Below are 6,008 nucleotides of genomic sequence, written 5' to 3'. Positions count from 1 at the left end.
AACAGACTACGGAGACGACGTCCGCTGCTGACCCTGGGAAGGCGGGTTTGGTGCCGCTGCAGTCTTTTGAAACGGAAGGCAGGAGCCCCCTCAGCTATACATCTTCAATGACTAAACGAATTCTCCCTTTTCTCTTTATCCAGTACCACACTCCCATGCCTAAGGAACTCACACATGGGTCTTAGTCTTCAGCAATATAACTTGCTGCAGCCCGCCCAAGTTAGAAGAAAATACAAGCATTATTTTGAGTTATCTACATATATGATGGGCTGATTTAGGTGTTTTCTTTCAAAAAAATTTTACCATTGTCTTTGACATTCACAACTTTGCAACCCATCTTTAGGATGGGGAAAACAAAGACTAAGAAATCCAAAGTAACTTGAGACTTGCCAAGGACACAGAGCTTCCCCCCCCTCCCCTAAATCTCGTTTCTCCCTTGACTTGTAAGGCTTTGCTGGATCTAGATACATCCTGTAGTGCTCCATCCTTAATCCATCATACTGTTGTGCTCCACCCCCAATCTGTCATCCAGTTTCCTTCTACTTTCACTGTCCCATACTTTGCTTCAATACAATAACAGTCCACTGGTATCCTTGGGCAATTATGCTTTTCTTATCTCAGGACCTTTTGTCTAGAACCTTTTCCACCAGCTGACCATAAGCTTACTCCTTCACTTAGTATCTGTTCAAATGTCCACATATCAGAGTTTCCCTAGCCATATTCCTAGAAGTGCTTCTCCTTAGTCTCTATCCTTTTGCCATACATTTCTCCAAGCATTACCATCTGACATATTTATTGTTTTTCAGTCTTCTTTCACTTGACTGAATTCCATGAGTCACTGTATTCTTAGCACAAAACCTGATATTTGACATTTGGAAGCACAGTAGATATTTATTGGAGGGACTTTTTTTGGGGGGGGGGCGGTTACTAGGATTTAACCCAGGGGCACTCTACCCAGTCTTTTTAAATTATTTTAATTTTGAGGCAGGGTCTCCCTAAATTGCCAGGGCTGGCCTTTAAGTGTAATCCTCCTGAGTCTCTGGGATTACAGGTGTGGGTCACTGTGCTGGTGAATAGCAGGATTTTAACTCAAGTTAGGCTAGTTCCAAATGCTAGTGTATTTTTCACTGCAACCAAGAAATTAGGAAGCCAAATCTACTGGCTATCAAGACATCTCACCTTTAGAATTGAGAGGATGAATGGCTTAGAAAATTGCCAACTATTTTCCAGATTTCTCCCTTAGGGAACGTCAGAAACTTTAAGCACCTAGGACACCATAATGCAAAATGAAAAAACAACAGGTTATCATTATAAAAAAAAAAAAAAGTCAATTTGGGAGGTACCAGGCACTAATCATCTACCTGTTGGAATTTAGAATGAATGACATGTGATCAAGAGCATGGATCCTAGAGCCAGACTGCTCCTATTCCTCCTCTCACCTGTGTGGTGTGACCCTGGGCAAATTATATAACTTCTGTGCCTTAGCTTGTTCATCTGAAAAATGGGGATAACAGTATATATCTCACAGGATTTTAGGAAGGTTGAACAGTTACTATATTACTAAATGTTTACAACACACTCAGTGCTATGTAAATATTATTTTAAATTATAAGTTATCTACTCTTTCTGGGCAAAGACAAAAAAGAAAAGGCCCCAGATCATTATGTGAATCAGTGGGCTAAGTAACCAAAAACAAAACAAAACAAACAAACAAAAAAAAACAGCCTAAAGGGGATGTTGAGCAGGCTAAAAAGGTATCTCATAGGCCTACACATCCAGAGTTCCAACAGTCATAGAAATTTGTCAACCCCAATGTCCAGGTTTATTGATTAATGCCATCAAACTAGAAAGTAGCAAAGGCTGGGTGCAGTGGAAAATGCCTGTAATACCATTACTGAGGAGGCTGAGGCAGGTGAATCACAAGTTCAAAGCCAGCCTGGCTAATTTAGTGAGATCCCGTCTCAAAACAAAAATTTTTAAAAAGGTAGCTCAATGGTAGTACTCTTGCTTAGTAAGCAGAAGGCCCTAGGTTCAATCCCAGTACTATAAAAACAAGAGGCCAGGCATGGTGGTGCAAGCCTGTTATGTTAGTGGCTCAGGAGGCTGAGAAAGGATTGCAGGTTCTAAGCCAGCCTCAGCAACTTAGGTCCTAAGCAACTCATCGAGACCCCATCTCAAGTTAAAAATAAAAAGGGCTGGGGATCTGGCTCAGTGGTTAAGTGCCCCTGGGTTCAATCCCTAGTACAAAAAGAAAGAGGGGCTGGGGTTGTGCTCAGTGGTAGAGCGCTTGCCTGGCATGTGTGAGGAACTGGGTTCGATCCTCAGCACCACATAAAAATAAAGATATTGTGTCCACCTAAAAGAAAGAAAGAAAAACAAAACAAAAAACTAGAAGATAGTCAAATCATGAGTAGCACATTCTTTGAAAAAATAGCAGAATTCAATTATGCAAGAAGCTCTAGATGGGTTAAAAGATCATCTGGACTTCTAGCAAATATCACAACTACTCATCATGAAGTTACTTATTCACTCTATTTAGCCCTTATGATACAATCACTAGGTTAAGTTACTACAGTTGTGCCAGTTAACCCATAATAACTGCATAATTACTGCTCCAGTAAGCAGGGCCTTTGGAAGGCAAAGGTCTGATGGCAGCTGCTAAGGAAGCTCAAGTGCATAAGAATAGGAAAAGAATTTCTATGTCTTTGAAATAGAATTACAAAGAAAAGTGAGAAAAATGCTAATATTATTATGTTAAGAATAACACTGGATGTGCCATTCTAAATATTACTGCTTTGTCCAGACCATGCTGGAGCTTATGTATGGACAGCTGGGAATGCACACAAATTACTAATAGCTAGTTTGTTTTAGGGGTTAAAAAAAAAAATCAAAAGACATAAGACCAAAAACAAGCACTGCAAACAGAAGCCATAAAACCCAGGCAAGGTAATGCATGCCTGTAATTAACAGCTACTCAGGAGGCTGAGGCAGGAGGATCAAAAGTTCTAAGCCAGCCTGAGCAACTAAGCAACTAACCCTGTCTCAAGATAAAAAATAAAAAGAGCTGGGAATGTAACTTAGTGGTAGAACACAGCTGGGTTCAATCCCCAGTACAGCAAATGAATGAATGAATGAATGAATGAATAAAAAACAGCAGCTGTGGATAAAATCCCCAAAGTCAGATTTCGTGTTCTGGGCAGTATTTATATATCCATCTTGCAGTTATATCTACATAGGAAGGCGATCTTATACTCAGGAGTATCTTTAGTTTACTGAGCAACTAAATAGATACATAAAGTACAAAATAAAATTGTTTTATACTCATTTTCCATTTGAATCTCTGAACAACCCCTATTATTAAACCCCTACTGTATGAATTATTATCTCATTTCTTCTTCTTCTTCTTTTTTTTTTTTTTTTTTTTTGTAGTGCTAAGGATTGAATCCAGGGCCTTATGCATACTAGGCAAGTACTCTACCACTGAACTACAACCCTAGCACTAGAGAGTAAGCTTAATAAATTCAAGTAAGTGAATGAAAATCTGAAGCAAGATTATAAAGATGTCTAGGGAAAGATATTAACTAATCCTTTAAATGGAAAATTAGACAGAAAAAAAATAAAACAGGAATCTGCAGTGATTAAAATGAGGAACATATATCTTAAAAAAAAAAACTAAGGAAAAAAAAAACCTAAAAAACTTAGTTTTTTTTTTAAGATGAGGTATATGTTCCTCATTTTAATAAACTAGTTATTATTCATGTCCCAAAAGATCACACTCAGTACAAAATAATATAATTACAATATGATAGTATTATTTTAAAAAGCAAGTTTCCTTATAATTGAAATTAGTCATTGAAAAAAAATTATATACAACTTTTAAATTTTTGAATTTGAGAATGCAAATGCTTGTCTTACTTGCAGTTTCTCAGGTAACATTTTAGAATAGGCCTGTGTTCATAAGGAACAACATAAAAGAAATGTGAAAATAAAGAGGGAAGATGTAGAAAGATTAAGGAAGTGGTTCAAGGTTGAAGGTAAAATACAAGGTCATTGAAAGAAGCAAGGAATCCACAGAATAAAAGCAGTTGCTGGTAGCATTACTGTCATATCACATAGGACATCTTTCCCAGATCATTCCATTTTGCAGTGGTAGTATATTCTTCCTCATTTGAGTCTTGGAATTAGTATAATGAAGGAAAAATGTAATCATAAACTAAAAATAAATATTCTAGCAGAAAAAGCTTTACCCCACAACTAAGAAAATAAGAGCATTTATGTGAAAAACAGTGCTCTTTTCACAGAGAGCTATTCTCTATGATACAGAATATAAATGATTCAGCTATGTGGGACATTTGTGCCATTCCTGTTAAGACTGGATGGAGTTCTTGTGACAAACCAGTAGGGGCCATAACAAATCGGATACCTGTAGAAGAACCATCCATGGCCAAGGAAGCAGACTAATGATTTAGTAAAATAATAAAATGGTTCTACTTTAGCTTTCAGTGCCAAACTATCTAAAATTGTGGTTCTGGCCAGAGAAAAAAAGTTACAATGAGGGAGAAGTCAGTCCTGGCTTCAAATATTTACACTCTAAGTAGGTTACTTTCAAGACTGAATGATGAAGTTTCAGTCAGCCTTTCATGGTGATTTGCAAAACAGTTCAAATCTCTGCAGCAACCCTATACAAAAGACTATCTCAGAATATTTTGGTATATAAAGGGTTTTGAGAGCAGTCTTCCATTACACATAAATAAAAAATGGCTGGCTCCATTATTCCACAAATTTCCCATCCTTACTTACCAAACTTCCCATGTACCTCCAGCTCAGTGGTGAGATTATGCTGTGACCCTTGCAAGCAACCCAGTACCTCAAAGTGACTGACTTCCAGGAATGAGAACACTTGCTTTTCAAGTAGACCTTGCCTTTTTGGGTCGTTAGCTATTTCTATTTGTTATATTATAATCACTTTCCAGCCAATAAGACCATTTCAATTTCTCTTCCTTTTAAAGGACTTCTTAAATAAATCATTTATGTGGGCAAACATTCTTATTGGGCCATAATATTGGACAAAAAATCCTATTAGTTAATAGCACAATTCATTTAGTGACTAATAATCCTTAAGAGTCCTGCTACAACTCCTCCCCCCTTTTATTTCCCAATTGAATTATCAAGTCTTTATACAGATTTTCCTACATGGAACCTACTGTTCTTCAAGGGAACAGTATAGACAATAGTAAGTCAAATAGAATGCTATTCCACTTCTCAGAAGGGTCTAAAATACAACCATTCTGCTTCTTATATGCCTTCAATATAATGGAAACACAAAACCATTTACTTTAAAATTTAGTATCACAAAACGATAAAATCCAGCAAATTTTGCTTCTAGAAATATATTTTAGAGATACGTGCAAAAAAAACTCATAAAAATGAATGTTCAAATATATTTAACCTGAATGGCATCCATAGAGAATAGTTATTTTAAAAAATGAATACAACTATAAATTCTAATATAGAAAGATGTTCAATGTATGTTAAATAAAAAAATGAAGTTACAGATTATTAGTACAACATGAACCCTTCTGAGAGTATGTGTATGTGTGTGTGTGTGTGTGTGTGTGTGTGTGTGTGTGTGTGTTTGTGTGTGTATACTGGAAGGGGGAAATGCAATGATTACCTCTTTAGTGTGGAACTAAAAGATAAGGAGAAAGTTATGCCCTTCTTTATTGTTTTAATTTATAATTTTGTGTATTACTTTTAAAATGAAAAAGGTAGTTTAAAATTTACATTTAATTAAAAGGATCAATAGTGAACATATGCAATTTTGTAAAGCAAATAAAATAATTACAATGTTCTATTACTATACCAATTATTACCAATTATATCACACTGGCACAATAAATGTGTTGGTGGAGAGCTAAAGAAAGCCCAAGATATTTTCTGGTAAAATTAAAGATCTGTAATTACAATGCTGTATAAATTCATTTTCATAAATAATGTTCTAATAAAAC

The sequence above is a fragment of the Urocitellus parryii genome, chromosome 5, assembly GCF_045843805.1.
Source record: "Urocitellus parryii isolate mUroPar1 chromosome 5, mUroPar1.hap1, whole genome shotgun sequence".
NCBI classification, from domain to species: domain Eukaryota; kingdom Metazoa; phylum Chordata; class Mammalia; order Rodentia; family Sciuridae; genus Urocitellus; species Urocitellus parryii.
This window is presented reverse-complemented; position numbering follows the sequence as displayed.